Source organism: Talpa occidentalis, unplaced genomic scaffold (genome assembly GCF_014898055.3).
Source record: "Talpa occidentalis isolate TD23 unplaced genomic scaffold, MPIMG_talOcc4v2.1, whole genome shotgun sequence".
Classification (NCBI taxonomy): domain Eukaryota; kingdom Metazoa; phylum Chordata; class Mammalia; order Eulipotyphla; family Talpidae; genus Talpa; species Talpa occidentalis.
In genome coordinates, this window is record NW_026555331.1 from 48,815,858 (window position 1) to 48,835,799 (window position 19,942).

Genomic DNA, 19,942 nt, shown 5'->3' on the forward strand with positions numbered 1-19,942 from the left:
TTGCTTTGTCACAGTGCAAGGATTCCAAAAATGACATTAAGATTCAAAAATGTCCTCATATTATAAAATACACTTCTGTAATTTGTCATTATCTGTAGTTATATTTATTTGGTTCATTGAATTATTTGAACTATATATTCCCATTTAACATTAACTATATATTCCATTTAACATTAGCAAAATTGTTAATTAATTGTTTCCTAATGAAGGCATTGCACTGTTTATTATAAATAGGGTGTTAACTGAGAATTGATGCTCCTGGCCTTAATCATATTGCTAAAAGAAATAAATGAAACTTTAATAAAGCAACACAGTACCAAAATGTTAACTGTATCCTCTTAAGCACAGAACAGTGATTACTGTAGACTTTAATTTCCATTTTCCTTTAAGCATGGATCAGTGAATACTCCTGGAGAATTATTTTTTCTTTATATTGTATATGTCATCTGATATTTATCATGATTATTCTATACTTTTATAATTAAAAGTAAGGTATCAAAGAAAATGTATTTAATGTATATTTTGGTAAAATGCTACGAGAACCCGAGAAGATCACTGACTGTGTATGAGAGCCAGGTAAAATATACCAAAGGTGACATATGAACTGGTCTGGAAGGCAAATAGGAAATTATTGAGCTAAGACAATGGATGATAGAGAAGCATCTAGAAAGCTAAAAATATTTGAAGTCAAGAATCCTTCTAAGTTTGCACAGTGGATGGGAGAGGAGATGGAAGTTGGCAACTCTCCAAGAAAGAAAATATTGGAACCAAACTATAAAGGACTATAGACACCCAAATATCTAATGACATTTGAAATTTATTCTGTAGTCAGTGGGGAACCAGGGCCCTGGCATTTGAGACCTGTAAACATGAGGACAACCTCAGATTCCTTATTTGAAAGATCTTCTGGATCCAAAGATATGTGAGCTAAAACTCTTGGCTGATGATGAAAAATGCTAATAGATTAAAAATTCAGTGAGATTTTGAAAGGTAAATTGAGTTGGAAGTGACAGAATCTGTTCACTAATGGATAGAGGATGAGAAAGAAGAAAAACTTGAGGAAAACCAGCAGAGATCTGATGATGGGATATTAAGTGGTAGCAGGAAAAAGATAATTAAAAAAATAATGTAATGTCTGGTATACAGTGTATAAGATACATGAAGAATATTCTTGGACAGGTTGATAGTCACAAGAGAGACTGAAACCCTTTTCTCTCTGATATTTACTACTGCTACAGTAAAGTACGTAATTATATACCCTAACAAGTAAATGAATAACTTTTTAAACTCTTATAAGTAAACCTCACAAGATGAGGAAGTTTCTGCAATGGCAAACAAAAAAAATTTAAAACAATGTACATTAAGAATGCTAACATATATTTATATAATTTCCTTCTAAAATAAATAGAACTGTCATCTCAATCATTCAGTTTCTTGCATAAATTTAAACATCCACACCCTTTAGAATGTTATTTTTCAGTGCTTGCCACGATAGGTAGAATATACTTCCCTATTCCATAATGTTGGGCTTGGCCATGACATTGCTTTGACTAATAGATTATTAGAGGACATGATGTAACAGAAACTTTAATCACTTGCATGATTTGGCTTGTTTTCTTATTCAGTTATGATTTTTCACAAAAAAAGAATATGCCAATCTTTATCCTGGACCACATACTTGAAACCCATTAATTCTAAGCCTATTGTGTGGTCTTTAGTAAGATAGGCTAGCCTACACCAGCATTATTGTAGCCTTCACAGAATAAAGATAAAGAAAATATCAGTAATCCACTGAACATTTTAATTTTTTTGTTATTCAGCTTTATTATAGCAATAACTGACTAACTTAGCTTTCCCTATTTTAGAGTAAAGGAAACAGGATTTTCTTCCCTTAAGACTAGCATTTTTCAATAAAATCACAATCTACTTGTTAAGTTATATATATACATATGTAATGTATATATAATGCTTCTTACAGAAAACTGCCAAATTGAAGGTGATAGCAACAGAGAATCTATTAGTTTCATGAATTAGATGACTCAATAAATCAAGGTTCTTAACTCTTCTGAGTTTATTTTTATTTTTTTTTTATGTTCTTTTTTTTTTTTTTTTATAGAGGCATGTTTTATTCATTATTTATTTATTTGTTTGTTCATTTGTTTTGTTTATACATGCACTGGGCACAGTCAGAAGTGCGGGAGGGTGAGAGAATTCACCAGAGCCAGAGTGGGGAGCAGAACAGGCAGAAGGACCGAAGTACACTGCTGAGGGGAGCAGCGGGTGGCAGGGGAGGTCTGCGCACCATGTGGGACCCTCCTCCGGTGGCCGGGGAGCAGCCGGGAATCGAACCGGCGCCGCAGAGGCTGCGGGCAGCTTTGCAACCCAGCGCTCTACCGCTGCGCCACCGGGGAGGCCCGAGTTTATTTTTTTTTAATGTTTATTTATTTATGTATACAAGCACTGGGTACAGTCAGAAGTGCAGGAGGGTGAGAGAATTCACCAGAGCCAGAGCAGAGAGCAGAACAGGCAGACAGACGAAGTACACTGCTGAGGAGAGCAGTGGGGGGCAGGAGAGGTCTGCACACCATGTGGGACCCTCGCCAGGCGGGCGGGGATTGAACTGGCGCTGTAGAGGCTGCAGGCAGCTTTGCAACCCAGTGCTCAACCGCTGCACCACCGGGGAGGCCCCAACTCTTCTAAATTTATAGTTATAGGATTTGCAAAGGAAATCCAAGCATAATTTTTACTAAATATTGATGTATTAGTCTAAAATACAATATGGGAATCAATGGAATAAAAATAGTCAAGACCATTCTTAAGACAAACTAAATTTTTTGCTTTTATTCATGAATGGTATATTTTATAGCTTTTTAAAACTAAAATAAATGAGTAAAGAGAAATAACTATAGAACCAGGAAGAGATAATAGATTAAACATATAAACCCAAAACCTAATGCAATAGAAGCCTGAAAAGTAAGTAATGAAAGTATATCTTATGTCAAAAGGTAGAAAGAGAATAAAAATGTGAAATAAGGGACAAGAAACAGCATATTAATCTAAAAGACCCAACTAGTAGAAACAGGAATGAGAAAATAAACATAAAGAAATGGGGGGAAAAAAAGCCATCAAAGAAAATGTTAGAAAATGTAGATCAAAGAAAAGCATGATATGTTTCAAAACAACAGGTTCATAAGGATCCCAATGAATGCAATGAATGAAAAAAAAGGGCTATATTCATATTCTTTTAAAATTTTAGACACTGTAAATTAAGAGGCTCTCAAAATTTTGTACAGTGCCAAAAGGGAACTTACCAGGAGAAAAATCTCAGACAACATAAGACTTTGAGGGGAAAATAAAGTGAGGATAAGGAAACAGCAAACTTAGACTATATTTCAGGAAAAAAGAAACTGAAAAAAGCCAGAATCCAGATATGAAGCAATTGTGAAATTGGAATGATTTCAACAACTTAGTTAAAAATAAGTTAAAAGAAGTAGAATCCACCTGAGTATGGTGTGTTGTTTTTGCTACACATGTCCTACATTTCCTGAAGTGGACCCATGTCTGTGGATATAACACACTAAGTAGTCCCAGCACTGGACAATATTTGTGGAGTGCCAACATTGTCATGTTTCCAACTTTTATTTAGAGTCAACATATTTTTAAAAGCAAGATTTGGTTATAGGAAGAATGTAAATATAAACAATTTTGACAATAGAAAAGTAAAAGTTCAGTTGACCAAAAGTAAGCCACAAGAGGATGGAGAAGTTGAGGCAATTAGTTGGAGTACTAATAGCCTCTCTTAGAAAGTGAAGCATAAAATCTGTTTAAAAAATTGCAGTAACTTTTACACTACATTATTTTTAAATTATGAAATTAATCAAGAGAAGAGCAAAACTGAAAGTGTATGTGTCAAATATTGAAAGGTGTGGCAGAAAAAAGGTAAAGAAAGCAAATGGAGCCAATTCCTAACATTCATAGCAGTAATCAAGAACATTAATTTAAAGTTGACAAGCATATGATCGGGAACTGTAGATTCATATTCCAGAGAATAAGAATTAAAAATCAACAGAAGTCTTCTTTGAGACAGCAAAGGGAGTTGGGAAATGATGAAGGGAAGATGGTACTTTTTACTATTAACACTCTAAAACATAAAATTGTGATGGAACCAGAATCCATTTCCTACAAAACTACTAGCTGCACTATTATAATAGCACAAACAATGAAGTAAACTTCATCTTAAAGAAACTAAGTGCTCAAAAGCGAATAAGGAGGGTCTCCCCGGTGGCGCAGCGGTTGAGCGCTGGGTTGCGAAGCTGCCCGCAGCCTCTGCAGCGCCGGTTCCATCCCTGGCTGCTCCCTGGCCACCGGAGGAGGGTCCCACATGGCGCGCAGACCTCTCCTGCCACCCGCTGCTCCCCTCAGCTGTGTACTTCGGTCCTTCTGCCTGCTCTGCTCCCCGCTCTGGCTCTGGTGAATTCTCTCACCCTCCCGCGCTTCTGACTGTACCCAGTGCAGTATAAATAAATAAATAAATAAATAAATAAATAAATAAATAAATAAATCTTTAAAAAATTGTTTAAAAAAAGTGAATAAGGAAAAAGCTATTATTAAGCTAATGAATGAATTCAAACCTCCAAATTTAACATAATGGGAAAAACAAATTCCAGAATACCAGAGGGTAAAAGGAAATAATATTGACCAGCAGAGAATTATTTGTTAAAGGAAAATAAGGCCAATAATATGTTTCATATATTTAGAAAATAAATTATTGTTACTATTATCAGACAGTACTTGTAGCATTTGAGGGTAGCATGTACTACTTTACCTGCCTTGTCTTTATTATTTTCTAAAAATAAGGGAGAAGGAACAGCATTTGATGAACATCGATCAGCTAAATGTTTAAGTATGTTTCCATTTTTTCTAAGGACTAACATCTGATATAGTTTACCACCTTATGAACTCTAAAGAAATGACACTAGAGAACTTATCTGAGATTGCACAGTCAGCAATTGATGAAGCAAATATTTTTCTGAATTCCAAGTTACTTCCATTATATCATACCCCTATAATAAATTCTAATGATCATTAATCTTACTGATTATAATTTTGGTCTAATAAATTATAACATCAAAATAATAATTTAAAAATATATATCCAATTACAATATATTTACTTGCTCTTCTCTAGCTTCTGTGAAAGACAGATTAACAGTCTTCCAAAGATGCCTTTGTACTTGGAAGCTGTGAATTTGTTTCCTCACTGGACAAAAGTAACTGCAGATGTGATTAAGTTAATGATCTTAAAATAGGGAGATAATTCAGGATTATTGGGTGGGCCTAATATAATCATAAGTATCCTTAAAAGATAGAATATGAGTCAGAAAAGGAAAAGTGGTAACAGAAACAGAGGTAACAGAGATGGGATTTTTGGTTTCAGAAAGGCAAGATGGAAGAAGGCAGCATGTGTCAAAAAATTGACGAAGTCATTAGAAGCTGGGAAAGGCAAGGAAACAGATTCTACCCTAGAGTCTCCAGAGGAATGTAGGGTTATTGATCTCTTCAGTATAGCCCAAAGAGAGTCCTTTAAGGACTTATGACCTAAATCTATGTTATTTCAAGCCACTCAATTTGTGGCAATTTCTTATAGCAGAACAAGAAGCTAATTGAGAATCTGTTTCAGAATCAGAAGGTATGGCTTTATCTTTACAGTGTGATTATGGACAAGATTCCTAACTTCCACGAACCTTTCTTTCTTATCTGCAAGTGGAAATTATAATAAAAACATCTGTTCAAGAAGGCATGGTGATTATTCTACAGGAAGAACTCATTAGTAGGTAGATATTAAGCATTAATTGTAGATGAAAAACAAAGTAAAATTTATAAAAAAAAAAATTGTTAAGCTTGATTTTTGCTTCTAAGTCCCCAAAGTTAGCCAGCCAGTGATTCTTCATAACATATTGGCTACAAGTTGAAATATGATGGAGGAAAACTGCTCCAATATTGAAACCACTTCATGATTTGAGCTCATTCACTCTACTCCTTTAATATCTAGCCTCTTTGGGAAAGAGGCAATATCCTTGACTGGCTATAAATTTATGAGTGTAGTTGCTTTTATGGCTCTGAATGTAATAGAACCTAAGTAAATACTGATAAGTTCTCTATACTTCTGAGAAGTTTCCACCCACATAATATTGTCCTATCATTGGAAATCCCCACAGTTTTGATAAGAATGAAGGCAAGAACTCTTTTTATATATAACACTTGTCAATTAGAATCAGAACAGCATTCATCATTTTAGTTGGAAAGGCTCTGGGTTTTTTAAAAAAAAAACACTTGAAGTCTATATAATGAAATTTTACCTTTATTGTCTTTTGAGGACCTTCAGCTGCTTTGGGAGGCTAACATTGGTTTTTATTTTTTTCAAGCATCCTTTAACATAGTTTGCATTTATAGATTAAGTGATAAAGTGAATTAAGAAGAAACAAAGTATTTTCTGTCACCAAAGTCTTCCCACATAAACATATTATATTTGAAAACCATGTCCATCATTTCTACATAGCGACAGCTATAGTCTTCGTTAATTAGGTATGTAGAGATTTATATTAACTCTTTCAAATCTCCTAATTACCACTCATTTTTAGGAGTACTTTATGACACAATCTATTTAAAGAAAATTTTCCCTCAGATCCAATGCATTGATTTAAACTTTCTGTGTGTAGCATCATAACATAGCATGATTTAATTAGCATCCAGGAGGCCTCACAACTAGGGAGACTCTAAATAGTATATGCAAACGATGACCAATCTAAATAGTAAATAGTATACATAATGCCCCCCTATACATGGCATAGGATTTTTCATTGGTAAGTGACTTACTTCAAGACCAAAGCTAAGTTATTTGAAAAATGCCACTATATGGAAATTGGTATCGACTAAAAGAAGGCCTTTCAGCTCTTAGATGGTTATTTTGCTTAAGTAAACTTTTGTTAGGATGTCTGTTATCTGACATTCCCAAATATAAAAGTTCCTACATCTTACATGAAGCCAGTTGGTGTTCATTAAATACTCACAGTTTCATATAATTATATGAGTACACACACACACACACACACACACACACTCACACACACTCACACACTCACAGCCCCAGAAGTTGGGAACTTTTCTAGACTGCTAGTATTCTGAAGACAAAAGTCTGTTCATGATGACATTATACCATCACAACATGTGTCTGGATTCCTCCAGTGGATAAGGGGTGTTACAGGCTGTGTAACTCCAGAATTCATGTATTGAAACCTTTTTCCCAATGTGATGGTATTTGTAGATGAAGCTTTTGAGAAATAAGTAGGCCATGAGGGTGGAGCTCTCAGGAATGGGATTAGTGCTTTTATAAGAAGCCAAAGAGGCAGCAAGTTCTCTTTCTGCTATGTGAGGATACTTCTAGAAGTCCACTGAATGCAACAAAGAAGAGGGCTCTCTCCAGAACCAGACCATGCTGGACAACAATACCTTAAACTTCAGGCCACAGAAATGCAGGAAATAAAATTTATTGTCTTTTTCACCCAGTCTATAGTCATTTGCTAAAGTAGCTTGAACTTATAAGACAGGAGATGTAATTAAATGTGCATATAATTAGAAATATAAATGAACAAACATTTCCAAAATGAACATAAATATAGTTTCTTGATTTTACATAAGAACATAGCAGTCTACTTCTCTTTGCTAACATGAAGCGAACCACAGTTCATTTATAAACATTGCTACACAAGCACATCGTGAGGTCAAGACTAGAATAAATATTCTATCATCTAGAATCCTATCTTCCAACAAATCAACTATCTTTAATGGTCCCATTGATTTCTTGATCATATTTATATATGTAATTTGTTTATCACAGAGAAATCAGAATTCTATTCACAAAATGAAAAAAATTCAGACACAATCTTAAAATTTTGCACATAAATCTGGCTTCCTATATGCTATAGTGATTCCTACTTCCTAAGAACTCATGACACTTTATGAATATTATACTGACTAGAGACATAGTCATATAATGCTAAAAAACACATTTGGCATTATAATTTAGCCTGTATCCTATTCAATTTTATATGTGATATTTACCAAGCTATTAAAAAGCAAAGGAATTGCATATCTTCACATAATTTCCCCCTGTCTAAAGGTTGAGACAGATAGATGGATAGATAGGTAGAAGGTAAGTAAGTAGGTAGGTAGGTAGGTAGATACATACATATACTTAGATACAGAGATACACAGATACATACATATATAAGTAAACATTTCCTGAAGAATGTAGTCACTGAAAGTGAATAAAAAAATTAAGGGGAAAAATAAACAATGCCCAATATTTCATATTGTTGTATTTTGAATATAATTATAATATCTTATTTCAGAATCTTTACTGCTTGAGATAAAAACCATTACTATTCCTCAAAAACATGCATTTTAAGATAATCAGAATTGTTCATTATTGTATCCATCAAAATAATAATTAAAATATCAGAAGTCATTAGAAAAATAGAATAAGGTAAAAGGGACTCTCATTATTCTCGATAGTTTTCACTTTTGATTTAAAATGTGTACGTGAGATGAAAACTGTTCTCAACTTTGATCCAGTTACAATACTGAAGCAACATGAACTATGCCCCTGAATGCCAACCTGTAAGCGCAGGTTATTGCTTCTTCCCACGAGGGTGTACATTCAATTTAATAAATGCACTGTAGTTCCCAGGCATTTAGGAAACAGAGAAATGAAAGAGATGCTGTTCCTGCCTTCAAGAAGCTTATAGAAGAAATCATAACAATTTAAAATATAAATTGATATAGATATCTTTCATATAAAAATTTGACAGTAGAAATCATTAAATTAATATTTCTTGTGGAAAAATGAAGCCTTTAAAAATCAGTTTGAGTATATCTTTGTTTTTAGGGTTTCCTTCCATTGACCACTCCACCATGATAAATAGATAAAGGTTAGCCACTTAAAAGCAAACCAATATTGATTTTCTTTCTCCTAATTATTTTCTTCCTTTCTCATCTCTGTAGTTAGGTTTTATTCTTCCCTCCCATTCTTACTCCATGACTTGGTCTTTAACCCTATCTTGTTTATCTGCATACACATTAATTCCGGGGTCTATGTATAATAGGAGGTTCTATTATTATTACTGCCTCACAAATTTATTTTTAATCTTAACCATGTAGCAGTTAATAGGCTGATCTTAAAACATATATTAACAGATCACTATGTTTTTCTTTTTTATCAATCTAATTTATTGATATATATTTTACATCATTGTTCATTTTTGTACAGTGTTTGCTATCTCCTCTCAGATGTAGTCCCCATAGAATTCCCACCACCAATTCACCTGTGCACAATCACCATGGTCCTCTGTGTTCTTCCCGCCCTTGTTTTGATCTCTCCTCCGTCCCCTCCCTTGCAGAATGTCTCTGATTTATAGTTACCTGTTAATTTTGTTTTGTTTTGTTTTTATTGCTATTATAATTATTTGCTTTTCCCTGATCCCTTATTTGGTTTCCCTATATTCCTCCTATAAGTGAAACTATGTTTTTCTTAAAATCATCATTCTTTAATTTACCAGAAAAGGCTGTATCATCTCACTCCTAGCATACACACACACACACACACACACACACATTCACACACTCCTAGCTTGTATATAAAGTACATACATCTATATGTGCACATACATTTGTATGAGTGTATATGTATTTATAAATATATAAATTTGTATGTTTGATTATATGCATGTGTACTTTTAAGTATAATCATTCTTTTCTTTTTTTCTTTTTCTTTTTTTTTTTTTTTACCGGAGAGGTTTGCTGAGGGGAGCAGTGGGCGAGACAGGAGAAGTCTGCTGCGCCGAGTGGGTCAGCTCCCTGGCAGGGGATTGAACTTGTGCTGCAGTGGCTGCGGACAGCCTCACAGTGCTGTGTCTTAACCCCTTGCACCACCCTTGGGGCCCCTTAAGTATAATCATTCTTTCATTCTATATATTACATCCTGTAATGAACCAATTTTGATAAAACCTCAGGAAGGAGACCCTAATTTCTGGAGCAGTAATAGCAAGATTTTCTTTTCCTAATAAAAGAAGAAAATTTAATAATAATAGATTATTTTCTTAATTATCTAATCTATGAACACTCTGTCACTTAATCATCTCAGCTTGAGGATCTTTATTTAATCCAGTGTCATGATGATGCTAGGATCCCCATGAAGTTGTTGAGGGTCCATGACCGCGTGTCCATCTATTTAGCCTATGCATCAGCTCACTTGAACCACCACCGCATTTTCAACTAGCACTGCTCTTTCTAATAACTCTTCTAGTAAATCAGACTGTAACTCTATGAGATCTTATCTCTGCCTCTTCATTCCCAAAAAGTCTATTACTCTGCCTTATGGGATGCTTATACAAGGAAATGTACCTGTGCTAACAAAAACTTAAGCAGCCATTAACCCCAGCACTAACACCCCCTTGACACAGATGTTTTATATGCTTTTTCAGAGATATTTGCCAAAACACACAGTAGATGAACTCCTAGTATGTTCAGTGTGACCTGCCAGGCTCCCTGGAAGTTTCAACCTCTCTGAGATATTTCCTCTCTCAAATAATTCACAGTAAAATCTAACAGAATGGTCTCAGAGTAAAACAAATCAAGATTTTAATTCTGATTCTGTTACTTGTTGTATCATGCTGGACAATTTCAGTTTCATTTAAATAATTCTCTGAGAAAGATTTACCTCAGGTGTAAAGAGAGGGACAGCATAAAACCTAGCCCATCCTGGGCAGCAACATCCCTTCTAGGGTAAGGTCAAGATAAAAAAAAAAATGTTACCCCACCAATCAAGACAATCTGATTGCACCAAAAGGGGGCATGATGTTACATCCTCATTTTCTCACTTCTCTTAGATTAATGGGCACGTAAAATATGTGGTTCTCCATCATGAAAATGGATGCACAAGTGCTTCCCTATAAATTGATCTGCTGAACAGCCCACTAATGGAATATGGAACCCTGGAATCTGCTCTGAATATTTTAGGTACTTGGTAAATAACTAAATTAATTAGTCAATGAACCTGTTCCTGACATATCAAAGATTAGAAAATATTTAAACAAATTGACTGGTTAAAAAAAGATCCTTTATTTTTGTGATTTTATACAGACTGATAATTTATCGTCATCAGAATACTTGGAATAGATTTCAGTTACCACACTAGGAAGACCTACATTATTTATACTTTCAAAAAGAGTATGGAGTGAATTTCTTGTGTTCCTTTTTAAAAAAGAAATATAATCTTGAAATGAAAACTAAGTAATACAATACAACATAGAAAGAATTGTATTTTTCAGAGAATTGTGCTTCCAGGGAAATAGAAAATGATATTTTTTAATCTCAAGTATACACGTCAGCAAAAAATTATAAAATTCCTCTATGTCTCTTCTTGAATTATATCTCAGATCTCACACTACCCTTAAACATTTTTAATCTCATTCACTGTAGTTACTCAATGCATTTAAAATTAACCCTTTACTTTTTTACTTACATCCTTGGCAATAATCTAAATAATTATACTGAATTTTGAATAATTCAATTCAGATTTTATATACACTGAATAAGATCTTAGAAGTATAAAAATAGAGTCCTTTACATCCATGAGGTTCTGGATAGTTTTATAAATTTCACCATACTCTGACAAAGAAGCATGCTGACAAGGAATGTTAGAGTTCTTAAAAACCACATAGCTATGTTCAGAAGGTAGAAAAGCTTACACAACTCATTATATAAAATACACAAGCATTGCAACTGGCAGTATTTTAAAAGCACTTATAGAAGAAATTGTACTAAGAGTACATCATGGTTATTTTTTTTTTAAATCCTTTTAACATCCTACTGGTCAATGTAAAGGCAATCACCAATTTTATGAAATTTTTCAATGGTTTCAATAATCCAAAGATATTGGGGACACATCTGCAAAATCAATTATAAAATTGAAATACTTTTATCAAAATAAATGCTGGATGAACATATTCTTTAATTACTTGCACAAAACTTTGTGTTACACTTTTAATTGAATGATCCATTCCCATGTTCATACATAACAGCAAATACCAGCTTGTACCAATTGATTTAATCACACTTTGGAGCACAAATTACCTGAACATTAATCATTTCATCGATTGCCATTGTTGAAAATGTGTGTAACTAAAGATACCAACATTTTATAAAACTTAATTTTTAATTATTAATCATCTTGTAATTGTCTAAAAGTACAGTGACTACCTGAACGTAATTATATAAAATACCTCTAAATAGAGACAGATGGAAGAGCTAGATATAACATTTTGGTAAAAAAAAAGTTTGTAAATTTTGTGTTCTCAAAAACTACAGCTTATATTCTCAAGAAGAATATGGTAATCTGGTATTAATTTCTTAGGAAGTCAATCTCCCCCAGATTTAATTTTTTCATTGCTTTGAGAGCTGACATGTTTAATTTGGAAAAGAAGTTATTCAGTTTCTAATGGAATGAAAAAATACTCTTAGGAAATCTGCTATTTTCATAAAAGAAATGGTTATGGGAGCAACAGCAAAGGAAAGACTCATGTCTGTATTTCATTTTTCATATATGATGGACAATTCGTCATTCCCTCTAAAATGGCTCCCGTGGTTATGCTAATGATTATAGTGATATACATATGCTATAATTGTTTCTTCTAAATAGTTTAATTCTTAATAGCATGCTTTTGTTAAATATCAATAATTCCTTTGATTCAGTTAAAAATATGTGTTTAATGCCACAGACTAGGAACTTTTCTGAGGACTGGGAATAGAATAAGACAAAGTTCCTGCCCTTGTGAGCAAGATGGGCACTATAAAAATACATAACAGTATGTCAGTGACTGGTAAGTACAATGAAGAGAGCTAAAATAAGATGAAATGATAACATGATTAGTGGTATCATTCATATATTGATTTGAAAAAATCTCTCTAAGAATTTTACATTTGGGAAGAGACCACAATAGCAGAAAAAAGAAGCATCAACAATCTCTGTCTGAATGTGATTGAAGAACAGAAGGTAAGCAGTTGACACTCTTAGAAATTACTAGGAAATGGGCTTCCCCGGTGGTGCAGTGGTTGAGCGCTGGGCTGCGAAGCTGCCCGCAGCCTCTGCAGCACTGGTTTGATCCCCAGCCACCGGCGAGGGTCCCACATGGTGCACAGATCTCTCCTGCGCGCCCGCTGCCCCCCTCAGCATTGTATTTCTTCGGTCTGCCTATTCTGTTCCCTGCTCTGGCTCTGGTGAATTTTCTCACCCTCCCACACTTCTGACTGTACCCAGGGCTCGTATAAATAAATAAATAAATCTTTAAAAAAAAGAAAAATTACTAGGAAATGTACTAAACATTTTATTCATGTCTTACTTAATCCTCAGTATCATCTTAGGTGATATACATTGCTTCCCTCATTTTACAAAGTGAACCATCAAACTTTAAGATTGGAAATGTGAAATAACTTGCCCACAATCAAGGAAGAGCAAGGACCTAGTTCCAGGAGACCCAAATCAATGCCAGCAGTGCCCGTCCTTCCAACAAGAGACAGATACAACCTATAGTCCTGGAAAGAAGGAATCTACAGATATTAAAACAGTGTGGTCTAGGGAATAATAGAAAGCTCTAATAAAAAGCTCTCATTGAGGGGGCCTGGCATTATTGCTACCCTGCTGGGTTATCTTGAGTAATCACTTAATCTCTTAAAACTTAATTGATTTAATCATTCATTTCCTCATAAATTCATTCTAAACTTATCTGTTGAAGGCCTAATATAGACTAGCCAATGTGATCAAGAATTATAATGAATAATAAGTGAATGTGCTTTCAAGGAAACTTCATTTATGAGAAAATGAGACCTACGGACATATCATTCAAAATAATGTATATCAAATAAATAGGTGGAAAAAAGTGCTATGAAAACATAAAGCCAGGAACACATTGTATGGTCATGTTTTATACAAAATTTGGCAATAAGGATGCATGATCACACTGGGCCTCTCTCAACTCTTAATATATCAATAATTTCATTGCAGTTACCAGCCATTGAGTAACATTCCATACATTCTGCTAGAAAGCAATAGTGTATAAATTTTAATCATAACTAAAATTTGGGGGGCCTCCCTGGTGGCACAGGGATTGAGGTCTCAGCATTACCAAGCTATCAGCCACTGTAGCATGGCCTGAGTTTGATCCCCAGCCAGGGAGCTGACCCACATGGCACAGCAGACTTCTCCTGTCTCACCCACTGCTCCTCTCAGCACTGTATTTCAGTCTACCTGTTCTTTTCTCCACTCTGTCTCTGGTGAATCCTCTCACACACACACCCACACCTTGGCCTGTACCCCAGTTCTTGTATGCATAAATAATGAAAATAAATCTTTTTTAAAAAGTCAAAAATTTTTTTGCAGCTTAAGACTGTAGTGGGTTGCTCTTTCTCACCTCCTGTAACAATCTGTATAATTCTGAAAATTATAAATATTTCTAATAAAAAAATTATATGCTCTGACAACTTCAAGGTAATGGATTTCTTCATTAGTAAAAACAATAATGGGGGAGCTTATAGCCAAAGTATGTAAGCATTGGATATAACTCAAAAATGAAACATGTGTCTAGGGATCATATTCTAATTTTCTTTAACATTTTAAAAATGTCATATGTTCACAGTATAATTTTAGAGGAAATCAACTTGAAGAGCTCTAACTTATAAAACTGGTGGTATGCTCTTTAACAATTTCTGTAGGTAGTTTACATGCACAAATTTAGCTTTTGAAGGTTTAAGTAAGCCCAAAAATAAGAAAGGAGACTCACTTGTGATAGGTTATAAGTTAAAGGTCCTTTCTTATTCTTGAAACATTACACAAGCAATTTATTTGCAGGAGAAAGTCATTGAACTAGAGGATGAACCCAGCTGAATTCAGTAATTCCATCTGAAACAGCTTTGTCTTTCTGTAAAAGTATGCTATGCTATTGAGGAATTAAAATCTGGGGGCGGGGAGGAGGAGCAAGTGGGGGAGGTGATATGGCAGAGGATTATGGGTATTTGGGTGGTGGGCCTGGTGTGGTAACAGACATCTGAAAAGTGATGAACCTATACCCTTAAATAATATATAGTGTCATTAATCAACATTACCTCAATAAAAAAAAATTAACACTAAGAATTATAGACTTGATAGAAAGCAGTGTTTACTTATTAACTTTGATATTTGAATACAAACAAATATATGCTTATTATTGAAAATTTGGTAAAATATATAAGCATTAAAAAGCCTATAACTTTAGCATCCAAAATACCACTTCTTAGATTAAATATACACATACATGTATATAAACATGTATACCTATACATATTATAAATGTATGAAAATACATGCTATATATATAGTTTGGTCTTTATTTACAGTTTTTTTCCAAATAGTTTCTTTTGTCCTTACAAAATATTATACCCTAACCATTTATTATACCATTATTATTTGAAAATATTATTTTTTTCCAAAGATTTTATTTTTGCATAGAAGAACTGGGTTGCAGGACAGATATGTGGATGGGGTGAGAGTATTCACCAGAGACAGAGTGGGGAGCAGAAAAGGCAGATTTACTGAAATACACTTCTAAGGGTAGCAGTAGGCAAAACAGGAGGGGTCTGCTGCGCCATGTGGGTTAGCTCCCTGGCTATGAATCAAAGTCAGGCCATAGCAGTGGTAGCCCTGAGACTTAACCCCTAGGCCACCAGTGAGACTTCTATTTGAAAACATACTTTTAGTGGATGGTTAATCATTAAACTGCAATGACTATCACTATTTTAAAAGGAAAAAAAAATCCTAGAAGTGAAATCATTGTCATATATAAATTTCCTTGTAGGTTTGACTTAAGGTATTAATGTTTTTTCCAGAAAAGTTTTCACATTTTCATTATTCACTAGCGATGAGCACAGGGTTTAGAATAAGAGAATCTGGAGAGGAATCATGGCTCAAACACAACTGGTTACTTAAGTCTTTAAACTCTTTAAAACTTACATACTCACGAGGAAAGTAGATAAAATAAATGCATTCATCTTTTTGAGATTGTGTTAGGACAAAAATATCCTGGAGACATAATTAAGTTTGCAGTGATTTTTGCTATTAAAAATACCACTATTGTAATGCAGTGGTATAATGGTATAAGTTTTATTAATAATATTTATTTATATAATTTGTTCTTAAACTATAAAGTAATTTTGGATTTACTTGATTAATGTTTTGCTGAGATAACTAATAGTTCCCCATATTTAAACCAATGATCATATATCAGAAATTTGTAAGCTGAGCTTTTTATGTAGTTTTATATTTTCTCATTGTTAATTCTATCAGATTAGTATCACAGAGCTTTAATTATTATGGTTTTAAAATTCAATTGATATCCAGTATGGCAAGTTACCCTTATTCATTTGTACTTATAATTTCTGATTGGGGGCTGAGATATAGAAAAGGGAAGGCTTTGTTGAAAATTATTTTGTCAAGTGATAGAATTTCATAGAAGTCTTTATTAGAGTGAGTCTAAGGTAAATTTTGACCAAAAAGTATAACATTCCACTTTTAATATATATTTTCTTGAATAGTTTTTGCAATAATTCTAAGAAATTTTTTAAGAGGGAGATAAATTCTTTTTTTTAATTTTTTTTTATTTTAATATATATTTTTAAGATTTATTTATTTATTTATTTGTTTGTTTGTTTGTTTATTTATTTATACAAGCACTGGGTACAGTCAGAAGTGTGGGAGGGTGAGAGAATTCACCAGGGCCAGAGCGGGGAGCAGAGCAGGCAGAAGGACCGAAGTACACTGCTGAGGGGAGCAGTGGGCGGCAGGAGAGGTCTGCGCGCCATGTGGGACCCTCCGCCAGTGGCTGGGGAGCAGTTGGGGTTCGAACCGGCGCTGCCGAGGCTGCGGGCAGCTTCGCAACTCAGCGCTCAATCGCTGTGCCACCGGGGAGACCCAATTCTAAGAAATTTTAATACTATTTTTATTTTTTTATTTTATACATCAGAAAACTGGATAATGCAGTCAAGTGATTTGATTAAAATCTTCAAGTTACTATATAGCAGAGCCTGAGATTTAGAATTCCTGTTCTTTGTCTTGATTTTCAGTCACGGTGATCTGAATCTGTTTTACAGTGGATCTAAACAACCCCTGGAATATGGGCCTTTTATTACATATTTTTATCCCCAAACACTTTAAAAAAAAGTTCTTATCTCTCATGTTAAAAGTCCTATATATTGAAACTTAGTCTAGAACAATGGTCTCTTGTCCTTCACAGGATTTAGGATAATTTGTGGTAGTAATTGTTGAGAGTTATCTTACCAATTTTTCTGAATGGAATTAGACCAAATGTCTATATGTGCTCCTTTTTACATATTTTAGATCTTTCAGAAAATACCTATATTTTAAAATTTTGCATAGTTATTATTTTTGTAATTTTAATATGATGCATTTGATATGTAAAAATAAAATTCAATATCCAGTTGGTTTAATAAAACTAGTAACATAAATATGCACATATCCAGTAATCTGTTTATGGGGTAGAACATAAACAGTGACTTTGAAGGTCCCTTGGTACCTTCTCTTGATTCAATCCCTATTCTAGAGTTAATTACTATACTGCGCTAAGCAATTTTGAATTTCTTTGCATTTTATTACGTATCTATTAATTAGTAATGCTGCGCTGACGAGTCATTTCTGTTTTGGTCTTTATATAAATAACAATATTACTACAATATATTCTTTTTGACTTGATTTTTCTTTAACTGAACATTGTGCTTATATGATTTATCTAGATTGATGGGTAGAAGAGTGATTTATTTGCTTCTCTACTTGATAGTAAATCATCACATGAACAGACCACAATGCATTTATCCATTCCACTATTGATAGACATTTGGGGTGGTTCCAATTTTTGCTCCTACACAGAGTGTTGCTATAAATATTCTGGTATACATTTCCAGGTACACATATCAATGTGTGGTTTGTGGACCCATGCCAGTTCATGAATTGCTTGTTACAATTCCATGATGGGATAAGTACAGAAATGCAATGTAAGCATTTAACAGTTTTAATGGTAATTGCTGCAGTATCCAACCTCAGATTTAGAGAACTCATCTCATTTAACAGAGCTATATTAGTTTGTTGAAATATTGTAGTATGTCACACCATGATAGAAATAATTTATGAGTATAGTCTGATATTTTTATATTTGCAACTGCAAACCAAAAGTTAGGTAAAATGTGAGTGTAAATGTGTATGTGTGTGTGTACTTCATAAATATATTTGTATTCTTTTCACATAGTTAAATTTACTTTTCATATTTATAATTTAATATTATAGTTAAATTAAAAATAAAATCTCTGCGTGGCCTCCCCTGGTGGCGCAGCAGTTGAGTGCTGGGCTGCGAGGCTGCCCACAGCCTCTGCAGCGCCGGTCCATTCTCCGGCCACGGGCAAGGGTCCCACAAAAATAAATAAATAAATAAATAAATAAATAAATAAAATCTCTGCTATATTTAACACTTCATTTATTGACAGCAATATAAGCTTCAATGGATATTTCGTTGTTGTTAAGACAAGAGATATTTTTCAAGAATGTAGCAGTAGTAGTAAACCAAGTGAAACAAAACAAAACAAGTGATTTCAAAGAAATGAAGACCAAAATATGGTAGCTACCTAAGTATCCATTCTAGATGTTGGTTGACCATACTGTAACACGCAGACACAATGGAGTACTAGACAGCAACAATAATAAAATAAAATTTAAAAATGAGGAAGGAATTTATCTAGTAACCACTTTTGTGATTGAAAAAAAAATTATATACATATACTTTCTAATTATTGCAAATGAAGATAGATAAAAAGGGTATTGAGTGGAAAGGATACAGTGGTGAATGTCTTTTGTTAATGCTCTTTTTATATATAGTTATTGGTTTCAAAAACATAGCACGCATATTGCAAAAATGAAATTAATTATTTAAAAGTGGAAGAAGAAAAATTTTGAACTAGGAAACAAAGTGAAACTAATGAAATTAAATTGTATTTAATGATCATACTAAAGGGTGTAAAAGGAAGAAAGAGACATGGTGAAAAGGGAGGGAAGAGAGGAAAGAAAGAAGGAAGGAAGGAAATTTAAAACAATACTGTTTCGCCCTGTACAACAAAAACTATAAGATATCGTTAAATGAAATAGAAGACCCAAAGAAATGCAAAAATGTTCCATGCTCATGGATTGGAAGAATCAGCTTTGCTAAAATGGACATCTTAACCAAATCAACATAGAGATTCACTGCAAACTCTATTGAAGATTTAATAGCGAATTTCAAAGAACTATTTAAAAATGTTATGAAATTCATATGGAAAACAAAGGACTCCAAGTAGCGAAAACAATCCTGACAAAAAAGAAGAATGGAGGTATCATACTGCCCTAGTTCAAATTATACTAGAGAATACTAGTAATCAAAGCAGTTAGTATGGTGTTTGAATAAAAACAGACACACAGATCAATAGTATAGAGTTGAGAGTACTGAAATAAAGCCAAACTTATATGGACAGCTTATTTACAACAGAAGAGCTAAAAACATACAATGCAGAAAGGAAATTCTCTTCAATAAGTGGTGCTTCCCTGGTGGCACAAGTGGTTGAGGTCTCAAGCACTATCAAGCCATCAGCAGCCACTGCTGCCAGAGTTCAATCCCCTGCCAGGGAGCTGACTCACATGGTGCAGCAGACCTCTCCTGTCTCTGAGCTGCTCCCCTCAGCAGTATATTTCAGTCAATCTACCTGTTCTGCTCCCCACTCTGCCTCTGGTGAATTCCCTCATTCCCCAGCCTGCCACCTCC